The sequence below is a fragment of the Vigna angularis genome, chromosome 1 (genome assembly GCF_016808095.1).
Source record: "Vigna angularis cultivar LongXiaoDou No.4 chromosome 1, ASM1680809v1, whole genome shotgun sequence".
Taxonomy (NCBI): Eukaryota; Viridiplantae; Streptophyta; class Magnoliopsida; order Fabales; family Fabaceae; genus Vigna; species Vigna angularis.
Genome location: NC_068970.1, coordinates 4,351,723 through 4,366,733, shown reverse-complemented (window position 1 = coordinate 4,366,733; position 15,011 = coordinate 4,351,723). Strand labels below are relative to the sequence as shown.

Sequence of the window (15,011 nt, the reverse complement as noted above, 5' to 3'; positions counted from 1 at the left end):
GCATTTGGATTCCTTAGCATGGAAGAAAGTAGTAGGTAGAAATTAGGATCAGATTTGGTGAGAAAGTGATTGAAATATTATTTTTAAATAATATTAAAATAATAAATAATATTAAAATATTAAGGAATAGTAAATTTTTTTACTATAAATAGCCATGGGAGGGAAGGGTATTTGGCACCAAGAGAAGAGGAATCAAGTGAGAGCTTGAGAAATAGAGAAGAAAGAGTTAGGGAGAAATTTTTAGTTGCAAGAAGAGTAGAGGTTCTGAAGGGTTTCGGGGGAAACAAATTCGGAGCAGGAGATTAAGTCTGGAATAGAGGTAAGGGGAGCTAATCCTTCTTGTATATGATTTTTATCCATGTTATGATAATGAATATGAGTTGTGACTATGTTAAAATTTTGGTAATGGTAGTTATCTATTCACTTATATAAATTTAGTTTTTATGATTATAATTTTCTTATTTTCGAGTTAGTATGGTAAAACTTTTCTTTTAATTATTTTGACCGTTGGATTTAGCTACAATTTTAATATATGAATCCTAAGATCTATTTCTTCACTTTGACCGTTGGGATTTGTAATTAGAAGTCTATACTTAGAGAAATAAATCCTGCATGTTGGAGTAAATTAATTACACCTATAGATCTGTTACTGAGTCATCTCGGTAAAATATATATTACGACTTATTTGACCGTTAGATCAACTTGAAATTTTTATATGTGATTCCTAAGATATATTAATACACTTTGACCGATCGGATTATAAATTGAAAGTCTATGTTTGGAGAAAATAATTTTTAAGTTTTTGAAAAATCTGATGAACACTATATTTCTGTTCTTAAGTTATCATGGTAAACATTTCCTATATATTTTATTTACCGTTAGATTGAGCCCAAAATTTAGTATGTAATTCATAAGACATATTAAGTCATTTTGACCGTTCAGATTTGTAAGTAAATGTCTGTGCTTAGGAAAATTAGTTCCGCATTTTGAGTATAACCAAAAACCACTTAAAATTCTGCACCTGAGTTACCTCGGTAAAACCTCAATATCTATCTAGTTAACCGTTGGATCAACCTGAAATTTTAATATGTAGTTTATAACAAATAGTGAATTATTGTGACCATTCAGATTTGAAATCGGAATTACAGATTTATAGATATTAATTTCGTATCTTCTCAGGGATCTCAATATTGCTTAATTTCTATTTTTTTTATATATCTATATTAAATTTCGGTATTATATGCTGTTGTTTTAAATCTGTAAATAAGAAATTTGTTAAAAACTAGTTGAGGAACGCTTTGGCTAAGGAAAGATTTGGTACTTAAGTTGTCCATTGTGACGCACCTCTCTTTCCTGGAAGTTTACTCGACAAGTTTTTAACTTAAATCCTATTGAACAGATTATGTACTGTTAAATTATTGTGCAATATATCTGGTTGGAATGGAAATGTCTGATGAATTCATGTTATTGTGGTAGATATGGAATTATGAATTATAATTGTGATGATTGCATTTTATTATATTGGATTTGAATTTATGCATCTGAACATGTTATGAGTATTATGGGGAGATTTTGTAGGGGTATAATATGAGTTGAGGAATGTGAGTATGGTATGAGTCTCGCGGAGAGATTCTGTAATGTCATGGTATGTGTATGAGGATTGTGGTGAGATTTCGTAATGAGTTAAGGAATGTGAGCATGGTATGAGTTTCGTGGAGAGATTCAGTTATGGTATTTATGTATATGTTGATGTTGAGGGTCCCGTAGTTGGAGGTTATCCTGATACTCTAATAATGATTCAGTCTCAAGTAGAGAATGATGAATTATGTGGTGAGAGGGGCAGGAGGTCCTGGTCTATGTGCCGGTTTAGGACATAGTGAGGGGACTAACCTTGTGAATGGTATGGAGGGCAGAATGTCCTGGTCTATGTGCCGGTTTAGGACATAGTGAGGGGACTAACATTATGAATGGTATGGAGGGCAGAATGTCCTGGTCTATGTGCCGGTTTTGGACATAGTGAGGGGACTAAGAATGACATCACAAGTGAAAAACCTTCCGTGATCGCTCATCAACATATCGTTGGGATAAGTGCCTATTGAATATCGTTGGGATAAGTGCCTATTGAATATCGTGGGGATAAGTGCCTATTGGGTATTGTGGAATGAGTGTTTATTTGGGTATTGTGGGATGAGTGTTTATTGGGTATTGTGGAATGAGTGTTTATTGGGTATTGTGGGATGAGTGTTTATTGGGTATTATGGAATGAATGTCTATTGAGTATTATAGTATTTATTGGGTATTGTGGGACGAGTGTCTAATAGGAATTGGGGTACGATGGTATGAGGGTGTCTGACATAATTATTATATGATGTTTGTATCAAAGTAATTATGCATGTCTTATAAATGATTTGTTGCATGTTAGCTCACCCTACTTGTTTGTGTTTGTTTTGTGTTTGGGTATGTGCGATGATCGTATAATTCGTTATACGGGAGCAGATGAAGGAATGTCGCCTCACATAGTACCAAGGAAAGAGGAGTCGAAGAACTATAATTAGAATCTTTTTACATGTATAGACTTATATCAACTAGGAAATTTTAAAGGGTGAGATTACGGAATGTTACCGTAAATGTAATGTTAATTATCAAGTGTGAAAATTTGGGATGTTACATTAATGTGAAAAGTTGGGATGTTACATTAATGTGAGAATTTGGGATGTTACAACCAATTTCACGAGTTAACTACAAAAGACCAAACTAATTTGGACAATCAGATCAAATCTTAAAATTATCACTATAAGTGACATAATTGTCGATGAGTCAATGCATTAGTTCAACCTATAAAGTAAAATAATATATTAATTTTAAAGTTGTAAAGTATTTAAAAAATTATCAATATCAGTGTACTTTGATGTTAAAAGGGTCAACATAATTTTATTTTTAAAAATCCAAATTTCTCTTAAATGTCTAAAAGCAACATAACATTCTATATTTTGCATGGCTTTAATCATGGTTATTTAAAAAATATACATGTTTTAAAAGACGAGAGTGTTTTACATGGAACCTACCATAAAAAACTAAATACAAAAAGTGTTTTCTATATTTTAATACCCAATTTGAAAAAAATGTCTTTAATATTGATTTTAAATATAAGTAAAAATTAATTAATTTTTTATTGGACGTTGTAACGCCCCGGCAACTCATAGGGACCGTTGACTATGGAGTTCTTATGAGTCAGGCTACCGAAAAGCAAATGCATTTTGGTGATATGAGTAGTCAAATCAATTCCTTTAAGCTATCCTTCAACTGTATAGTCCCATACCTATACAGTCTCCAGATCCCTCTCATTCCGGTGTATGTTCGATTCGTCCATGTACCCCTTCCACCCGAAGCTGCCAGGAGCCGCTCCTTGTCTGTGCCCCCTGCACCATGCTTCTTGCACCGGCGTCACTCCCCGCCCTCGTCTCCGTGCCCGGGTGTCACAGACGTCAATGGAGTTTTTTTTTTCATATTTCTCTCTTCATTTTATATCAAATGATTGTTATTTTTATCCCTTTTAATATATTTTCTTTATTTGTTCTTTCTATTCCCTTCTTCTTTACTTTGATAGACCTAAGAAATTGAGTGTGGCATTGATCATTGTTGAAGAACAAATGTGGTAACCTAAACGAAGTCGTCATTGTTTTCATAGCCATCAGTGAGAACATGTCTTTTGTGTTCAAACTTTACCCTCTGATTGGATCCAAGCTGGAAAAATATAGAACAGAAAGAATATGTCACCAAAAGATGAAAGTTTAAAAACTAAGAAAATAAATATTGATATCATGAAAAAAAAAACTCTTTTTCTCAATAAAAATAAATTTGTAATATATATATATATATATAATCAATTATATTTTAAATAAGTATATTACAAATATTTTTATTATGACCAAATTAATTATTTGTAACTTTTGAAAAGTTTCCAATACATTATAACAGTGGGAGAAACACAGTATAAAATAAATAATTAAATAATAAATAAAATAAAATATTTTTTTATACTTTACGAAAAAAATTTAATTTTTTTATTATATATTTTTTTTTGTTAAGATTTTTCAATGATGATTTAGTTTAAAATTTATTTTAATTCTAATTTATAATTCTAAAAAGTATTTATTATATTAAGTTTTTATATCATTTTTTAACTTTGCGATCATTTTTCTATAATTTCCATTTTTTTTTTTCAATTTAAACAATTTCATCTACGTTATCTTCTTCTTCTCACTCTTGAATCCATCATTTTATCCAAGCGAACGTAATAATGAAATTAATAATGAGTTGTATTACTTATATAATAAATTTATAATATATTTATATTTCCTAATTTATATCGTGCTTTTCTTTCTTTTACTATAGAAAAATCTAAATATCGTGTATAAACAAACTTCATCAAAAATAATTTTAATCATGCTAAAATTTTATCATCCTCCAAAATGTTTTTATTATTAGTCTCAATTGAAAAAGAAATCACTTTATAATTTTAATTTTTTTTAATACATATATATTAGTTTTTTTTCCGCAAATCAATAGCTAAATAAGTGAGTATATAAATCAAAGTTGAATTAAAAATATTTGACTACATAATACTGTGTATATAATTACAAATTTATATACAAAATCAAAATGAAAATATACAAAATCATATATCCCTAACTTGTCTAATAATCTCTCAGAAAACTTGCCACATATTTGTATATTTTATGTGAAATTTTTTATGTGAAATTTTCCTTGAATAAAACTCATCTTCAATGGTAGCTTTTATATTAAAATTTGTATAACATCAGCCATTCTAAAAATTCGTATAACCTATATTATACATAAACTAATCAGCCATTCTAAAAACATAAGCTAAATAAAATTTGGTACATGAGAGATACGTCAATCTCTCTACATGTCTCTTATATATCTCTTTGTTCATTGAAATCTGATTTTCCTCCTCCATACATAATGAAGAATTTGTTAATTAGCATGTTATCATCCTAATTTTTTTCAACTTTACAAATATATTGTTATAGTATTTATTACATGTAGTTACCCTTAAACATCATAAAAGCTTCACACATGTTGAATTGAAGTTCGGGTTATTAAGGAATATTGTTTGTGAAAATATTCTTACTTAATATTCTTCTACAATAGAGAAAATTGACATAGGCTTGTTCAAATTCAAATGATTACAACTTAAACCATTCCATTCAACTTGATTTAATTTAATTTAGGTAATTTTATGGAATTATTGTAGAATGCATTACATTCATGTTAGTTTACCAATAGAGAGAAATAAGCGAGAGATACAGTTTTTTTTTAACCGGCGTAGTCAGTTTTTTTTTTTGTTTAAATTATGGAAATGAATCAACTTTAAAACATATGGAAATAGATAAATTAAGCTTAAAAATAACTCCCTTAAAAAAATTGAAAATATTATTTAAATTTGTAATTTAAAAAGTAAAATTAAATTAAAACAACACCACTTTAATTTTATTATTATTATTAATACATTGTTAAACCAAAGTCGTATAAAAACCACAACTTTGGAGTTTACAAAATGAGAATGAAATCAAAATTCTTTATATCACTTCAATTTCATTATAAATAAACTTAAAATTAACAAAAATTGGATATAAGATACTGACACGTGATACATGTGACACTGATACCAACTTGATACGTGACACTAACATTAACACGTGATACATGTGACACTGATACCGACTTGATACGTGACACTAACGTTAACATGTGACATAATATTAAGTTGATAAGTGAACAATTTTCTTTAAATTTTAAAAAACTTAAAAAAAAAATAAAACCATGAACTATAACATGAAACACACTGTTAAGTCTTTGGTTAACAATTTAAACCACCTCAAAAAAAAAAAAACCCAATTTAACATGATTTACCAAGATAGAAATAAACATTTGAAAAAAAAAAGTAACACATTGAAAATATGGACAAAAATAAGGATTAAAAAACTGTTTAAACCTTATAAATAATGATATTAATAATGATAATATTAATTATATCATTGTGATAATCAATCATTACAGTTATTAATACTTTTAATATTATGACGGTAATATAATCATAATTATTTTATAATTATTATAGTTGCTTTGGATTTTGATAATAGTAGTATTCTTATTACAACAACAATAAAAATTATTGTCATGTTAATGTATTATTATTATTATAGGGTTTATTAATTATTATTATGATTGCCACCGTATTATTATCATAATAATAATAAAATGAAAGCATGATTTTCATTTTATTATAATAATAATACAACTAAAATGGATTTTTCATTTTTTATAATTTTCTTAAAATAAAGTTGAAAATGGAAGTCGTGTCTCTATTTTCTATAATGAGATTGTCCTTAAATATGATTTATCAATTTTAATATTTTTTAAAATTTAATTCATTTTGATGGTTAAAAAATTATATCAATTCGGTAAAAGAAAAAGCGAGAAATGTAAAAGGTATATATAGTATGATAGAAAAAAAGGAAGAAAAATTAGAATGTGAATAATGCGTTCATACTTCACTCATTCATAGTATTTATTTTTCTAAAAGTTGTTTCTCCATTGTTTATGAAACCCTAATAGGCTTGAGTCCATCATCGGTTGGTTTACGAATTTGGGATAATTTAATATTAAAATTACGATTGTGGTGTATGTTTTGAAATAATTACAATTGGAGCTAAGTTGTTATATTGTGATATGATTTTAATACGAAGAAATGGTTTTATAATGGCACGAGTTTACTGTATAATTAGAGTGAGGTAGTGTCATAATACGATTTTAATATTATTATTTAATTGTTTTCGTAAAGAAAATTGTTAGGAGTGAACTTTAAATTTCACTTAATTCGGTTTCTAAAATAACTTTAAATTTAATTTAATTTGATTTATAAAATAAAAATCATAATTATTTATATATTATAAATTAATCTTATTTTTAATCAATATAAAATAATTATATATTAATAAATTATTTAATAACAGGTGAAAAAATATATTTAATAAATAATTATTTTGTTACGATAAATTTTACTTCATACTCTAATATTATAGTAAAAAATAAATTTTAATCTTAATTCAATTTTACAAAAATATATATTTAATATAATTTTTACTTACTTATATATTATAAACAAATTTTATGTTTAATTAATATAATACTTCCCAAGTGATCAATTTTAACAAATTCGAAAACTTCTAAAATACGAACACAGGTTGTGATAAAGTAGGGTGAGAAATTTGTTTGTTGATTGATCTCTATCATGTATGTTTAAGTATGTACGATAACATTAATAAATAGCCTCATATTCCTTAATACGGTAACGTACTTTACAATATTTAAATTGTTCAGTGGGTTAAATATTTCGAATATGCATGCTGTACCTTTTCTCAAGAGTAAAAATAAGTGCTTCCTTTGGTATTCTTGCTAAATTTAAATGGAGATGGTAGTTAGGAACCGTTTGGTTGTTGGCACTTCCAAATAAAGCAATGTACTGTTTCTGTCTTTATCTTTGCATCCCAATTTATAAATGTAAAACTCAAAACAATAAATAAAAATAAAAGGGTAAAAAAAATAAAATGATATATAATATGGTATTTCATACTTAAATATATTGGAGTGCGAGGTAGTTTATTAGAAAAAGATAATATAGGTTAATAGGCTGGAGACCTTGGAAACATATTTGCACATGTCTGTCGCTTTCCGTGCTAGGAGAGACTTAATAAATAGGATAATTGACTAATTTTTGTTGGAACTTCAATGTGACTCATAAACTTTGAAAATGAAAAATAATTATTGTCATAGGCAAGGCAGAGAGAAAATTGGATCAATTGGTTTGACAAATATTGCATTTTATCCTAGTACTACTCGATTACAATTAAAAGATAATGATAATGATACATATATTGGGTGATAAGTTAACATATCATCATTACAATTACTAAAAAATATTTAAAAATAAATAATTCAAAAATATATACATAATATTATTAAGTTATTTCAAATATAACTATAATATTAAAAAATATATATACACAAAAGATTATCAAGTTATTTAAAAGAGAACCTTTGCAGGACTAGATCATCTTAATATTATATTGTTACATCATTCTCATCCTGTACGGACTAGATCATCTTAATATTATATTGTTGCACCACTCTCATCCTGTACCACCCCACAGTTGCTTTCTCGTCCATTAATATGATAATTGCAAACAAAAATAACATATAACAAATCAACACAAAAAAAGGTAAGTTAATGTGTAAAAAAAACAATCACACAACATAAATAGAAATATTAATACATATAAAACATTCATATTAGCAATTATAACATCCCATAATCTCACACTTGATACGTTGATGGGCGGTCACGAAAGGTTATGCACTTGTGATGACTTCTACCCCTCTCACAACATAATTCATCCTTCTCTACTTGAGACTGGATGATTATTAGAGTATCAGGATAACCTCCAACAACAGGACCCTCAACATCAACATATACACTAATACCATATCATTACAGAATCTCTCCACGAGACTCATGTCATGTTCATATTCATCAACTCATACCATGCTCAAATTCATAATTCCATATTCACCACAATAACATGAATTCATCAGAATTTTTCATTCCAACAAGATATATTGCACAATAATTTAACAGTACATAATTTGTTCAATAAGATTTAAGTTAAAAACTTGTCGATTAGACTTCCAGGAAAGAGAGGTGCGTCACAATGGACAACTTAAGTACCAAGTCTTTCCTTAGCCAAAGTGTTCCTCAACTAGTTTTAAACAAATTTCTTATTTACTGATTCAAAACAACAACATATAATATTAACACAGAAATTCAATATAGATAGATATATAAAAAGCACATATGTTTTTCATTAACAGTATTCACACAGAATTTCAAGACATGAATAGTAATAAAACAATATTAAATCATAATATAAAAGCTTAGAAAGGTTAGCTCCCCTACCTCTATTCCAGACTTGGTTTCTTGATTAGAGGTTATTCCCGGAAAACTTCCAGAATCTCCACACTAAAATCCTTCTTGTTCTAAATTCTTCCTAATCTTATGATTTCAGTCTACTTCTTGGTGCAAAATCCCCATCCCCCTTGCTTGGTATTTATAGGCCAAGATTCTGGTACTATTTGGTGTCTTTTATTATTATTATTATTATTATATATATATATATATATATATATATATATATATTATCATTTCAATCACCGAAAGATGTTTTGGTGTTTTGCTATTTCAATCACCGAAAGTTTCTTTGTCCATTTGTTTTTTAAAACAAAAAGGTAGAAAAGAGTTTGAACCCATGTTCTTGAAATCACCACAATTTTCTACTATTTAAGCTACCAAAATTTCTTATTTAGCTTTGCACATTTTACTTTTACATAAACTTATTAATTATATTTTCCATTCATAAAGAAAAATTTATTACTACTAGTAATAAAATTGTTACTATTAAGGTAAATATTTTTCATAACTATAATATTAAAAAATATATATACACAAAAGACGATAAAGTTATTTAAAAGAGAACCTTTGTAGGACTAGATCATCTTAGTATTATATTGTTGCACCACTCTCATCCTGTACGGGATCCGCAGTTGCTTTCTCGTCCATTAATATGATAATTGCAAACAAAAATAACATATAACAAATCAACACAAAAAAAAAGGTAAGTTAATGTGTAAAAAAAACAATCACACAACATAAATAGAAATATTAATACATATAAAACATTCATATTAGCAATCCTAGTACATACAATTATTCACACTAGATTCGATAATTTGGATACATATATTCATATCAAACTCTAGTGAGTTATGCACTTGTGATGACCTTTACTACTTTATAAAGTCATTGCGAAGGGCTTTACCCTACCACAATCAAGGTTAGTTTGTTAAAATCGTTGGCTAAGGTAAAGCTCCTAGATTAAGACCTCTCACTCCTCTCATCACATATTACACCATTCTCTACTTAAGATTAGATGATTATTAGAGCGATATGATAACTTCTAATACAAAATCCATATATCAATACATACACTACTTAAATCACTAGATGAAACTTTTCATTGAAATTTTTTCCACAACATTTACTACACATATTCACAACAACAATGTTATCAATCCATAAAAGGATCATAATACATCTTAAACATACCTAAAAACCATGGTACACTAGTGTAGACAAGACACTATATCACAGGTGAAATAACCTTTATATGAAAGGTGTTCTGGCATCATAGTTATGGTAGTCATAGAAAGTTCGCACTTCCTATTACGTAGCGAAATAAAATTTCAACATATAGAATAAGACTCAGAAGTAATGTTCAACACCAAAACTTTTGCAACAGGTTGCGTATAGTGACAGTCTTGACACTCAACGCCAAATCTTTTGCAAAACGTCATGCTCAATGACAGGTATTACGCTTAACGACAGTTTGGCGCTCAACAACAGTTCTGGCATTCAGTGATAGTACTAGCATTCAAACGAACAAAAAGATTTATCTTCCCTTAAGAACAACACAACTACGACCAAGACACACCACTAAAACCATTGGTCAACAAAAACTCTTAAAGAAAACCCATACACCATATGCAAACTTAGATGATCCACATGCACAAAAAACCTACACAAACTAAGAAAAAGGAAAAAAAAAGTTACTCTATTAGTGAAACTAATGGGATAAAAGTGAAGAACTCAGCTCAAGGATCATCTAGCAGTCTTCGATGCCAAACAAATGATCTGATAGTTAAGAACTCTATATAGAAGTGAGAGAACTTTAGAGAATATAAGATTAGAAAGATGGTGTAATTTTAAGAAAATGAAACTCGTTTATAAGAATTCTATTTATATTTTAAAGTTTTATTATTAGAATAATCAATATTTTATTATTTTAAACATACTATAAATTCTAAAACACAATTTTCTATGCTGTTACTATATGTATTTTTAAGAAATACTTAAGAGTTGTTAATAAATTGATAATAGAAGGATTTTTTAACTTAAAATTTTAATTTATATATCTTATTCATGTTCAACTGACTCTCGTAGAAATTTAACTCCCTTTCAATTCTTGATAATAATTTTTTAAGTGTGAGTCATTTTTATATCAGAACATTTCTCTTTAAGTAAAAATATTTTGGTGGTCATCATTCTTTGTACCATCATTCTACAATAGAACATAAAAAATGAAAAATTTTCAATACAAAAAACTTTTAGACTTTAAGATCTTTACCTACTTTATATCAATGAACATGACTTTGATATGCCGGTTAGATATCAGAGTAAAATTAAATACTACTTTTGTTATATATCAAGATCTATTTTTGTGCAAATCTTATGCTTAAAACTATATTTTCTCTAATTTCACAATTTTTTAAAAATTCTACTCGCATTCTCTTTTGTTGCTTCCAAAATCAAGACTCGAATGTGTATTTGTCTAAATTGAACTTAGTGAAATCTAACCAAGATAAGTTTTCAAAGTTAGTTAGTTTTCTATGAAGCTTTAGTGTGGATTTGAACTCTTATTTGCATATAAGAGTTTGAAGAGAAAGAGAGTGACTTTATAAAAAAGATTGTTTTTAGTATTTGATTGTTATGTTTTGTTTTCTTGAATGAACTGTGAATTAATATATAGACTAAATTTCTTGATTGAAATAGTCCGATTGTATATATACACTCCCGCTTACTAATTTCTAAAGTTGTATTAAAACATTGAATGAACCGTGAATTATTATATATATATATATATATATATATATATATATATATATATATATATATATATATATATATATATATATATTTCAAATATCATAATCTAAAATTTTTATTAAACCTTTTTTATGACAAGTTCTTATCTGCCTTTCGGTTTGGCTTCACTTTTGGACTCTTCTTTAAACTTTTGTTTCAAGTTCCACGTGGGTGGGCCTAGCTGAGGAGCAAATAAAATAAAACTAAACTACGTTTTTATCCTTTAAAATATTACTATTTTTTATTTTTGAAAGGTTATTTTAGCATTTTTTTTAGTTCTTGTTCCAGTTGTTTTATTCGTTGATTGCTTCTATGATTCTAAAATATACAATAACCTAACATCTTGTTCAAACTACACAAATTTCTAATCATTGAGATTTTGGTAATTTTAGAATTGTTTAAAATGGTAAAATTACAAAATAAAGAAACCAAGTATTCATACAATAAGAAACACAATAAATGTTTCATAGCAAAGGAAAAAAAAATGTCCTCACCAAATATTATTATGATAATATTTCGTTTTTTTTCTTAAAAGGTATATCTTTTTATCTCCCATCTGTCAAATATGGCCTTTGTTCTAAAAAAAAGAATCATTCCTTTCATCCTTCATTTATGAGAATAAAAAAACCACAGGTCACATAATTTTTATAAACGACGAACAAAAGGATATGTTAATTTTTAAGGCAAGGAAATAAGGTATCCCCATTTAAAAGATTTTTAAAAAGAAATAACTATTTTTTTATGAATAATCAATAATGATTTTAGTAAAAAATAAAACTTGATGTAAAAAATATAAGATGGCTGAAGATGATATTGATTTTTCAAGTAGTTTTTTTATTAACAATTATTAGTATTTTGTTAATATAGAGAGTTGAACTTATAATCCTACAATTTTTTCTTTCAAACCTTTTAAATAACCTTCAATTGTTACTGAATAGAGTTTAACTTATAACCTCTCCCAATTTTTTCTCCAATTTTACGAGTCACCCTTCCTTCGAACTTACACCTTTTCAAATAGATATTTACTAAATTCTCACGTCAAATAAAGTAATATAAAAATAAAAAGTTGATTTGGACAGTTGTCTATATGTAATTTTTATCACGTAAGATTTGTAGTTTTTGTAAAAAAAAGTTACATATTAAATAATAATATTCTTTAATATTCGTAAATGTAAAGTTTAAAATGTTAAACATATGAAATTAATGTTGTACTTTTATTTATATGTTCATTTATGAGTGTATTTATGCTTTATCGTTATCTAATTCCTAAAAATGGTCACAAGAATGAGAGGAGAGGAGGGAAGAAAAAAAAGAGAATTTTATAAATATGAGAAACAAGCTCACTATCTCGGTTAAAAAAACACCTGACATAAATAATTAAAAAATTTTATTACAACCTTTACAATTATAATTGACATAGTAAATTTATAAGTAATTACAAATGTTTCATTTTATCGCTATGAGGAGTTTTATAATTGATGTAATATGTTTTGTAATTTATTAAAAAAATATTATCATGTCACTTAATATAATAGACAGATTAGAATCGTCATAAGTCATCATTTATTCACTTGATATAACAAACCTAAGGCTTTATTCACTTGAATGGATTTGAGAGAGAGCGATTGAGTGGATTTGAGAGGATTTGAAGATAATTTTTGTTGTTATTTATTTGAGTGAATTTGGAAGTATGTGAGAATGAATTTGGAAGTAAATTTTTTTAATTTGTCACATCAATCAAATCTTACACTAATTCTTACAAATGTTGCTTCCAAATTTACTCTCACTTACCTCCAAATTCACTCAAATAAACAAGAACAAAAAAATTTACCTTCAAATTCACTCAATCATTCTCCCCCAAATCCATTCAAGTGAACAAAGAGTTAATATTTTTTTGTACCAATAATTTTTTAAATTAAACAATCGATTTTATATTTCAAGATTTGACAAAATAAAATCGTAAATATTAAAATTAAACAATCGATTTTATATATAAGAATTAAAAAATAAAATAGTAATTATTAAAATTAAACAATCGATTTTATATATCAAGATTTTAGAAAATAAAATAATTTATATTATGAATTAGAATATTTAAGTTTTTACTTTTATATATAGTATCTTAATTATTTTTTAATATTTTTCTTCTTTTTCCTAGTGTATTTTATCCTATGTATTTGAACAACTACAATTCGTTCTATGTCTAAATTAATTTTTAATATCTTTTTGAGAAATATATCAATAATTTAATATAATTTTGTATCATAACTATTTTTATATTATAAATATAAAAATAATTTATCAATAAAATATATTTATTCATTAAAATTTTCATGATAGTGCAAAGTAATTATTAAAAGAATTACTTATTGTAAAATCAATTACTTTAAAATAATAGCATATTAAACATCACTATTAATTTTAATATCTCAGTTATACTCACACGTCAAAATCAATTAATTATTTATCATCACATAAAAATTTATTAAAAAAATAAAATAAAATACAAAATATGATAAACTATATTAAACTCATAATAAAAATTATATTTTACGAAAATAAAATCAATTAGTTCAAACGTATATTATTGTGTCACTGTCTTTCAAGATATCATATTATTTCTGTGAGATAAATAAAGACTATTAATTTCTTTTAGAAAATAAAAATTAACTTTCATGATAATTTCCTTTTAATAGCTAGAGTGTTCATATTTTATAAAACAATTCTCTAATTATATGACTATGTTATGAATACAAGTTTCTTGGTCTATCTTTGTAAGAAAATCCAACAGAATACACAGATTCTTTTTTCTCGAAATCAACTTTTTTCTCTCTCTCAATTTTATCTTTTATCTATTAAATGGGAGTATTCTTAAAACTAAGCAAGATATGTATTAATATTGTAAATAATTTTTACAAATAACTTGTGAATTTTGAAACTAATTTTAAAAATCATATTAACTCACAATGTAGTTATTGATGTACAAATTCGTCATATTATTCATACCTATTAGAACTAGAAAATTAAAATAAAATGAATTTTTATAATTATTTTTTAAAGAAAATAGTCTCATTTATGTAAATACACACCATTTATTCATAATTTTAAACCTAAATAAAATAATAATTTTATTTATCTCCATGATTAGCACTCAAACTACGTAATAATT

General features: G+C 26.3%; 1 long non-coding RNA gene across 1 annotated transcript; it reads left to right on the top strand.

Annotated features, from left to right (window-relative positions):
• Window positions 1–186: 186 nt before the first annotated feature.
• On the top strand, window positions 187–2,726 carry LOC128195012 (uncharacterized). Its single transcript, XR_008246538.1, has 2 exons — window positions 187–319; window positions 2,497–2,726. It is a non-coding gene; the product is annotated as an uncharacterized LOC128195012 (long non-coding RNA).
• Window positions 2,727–15,011: the final 12,285 nt, after the last annotated feature.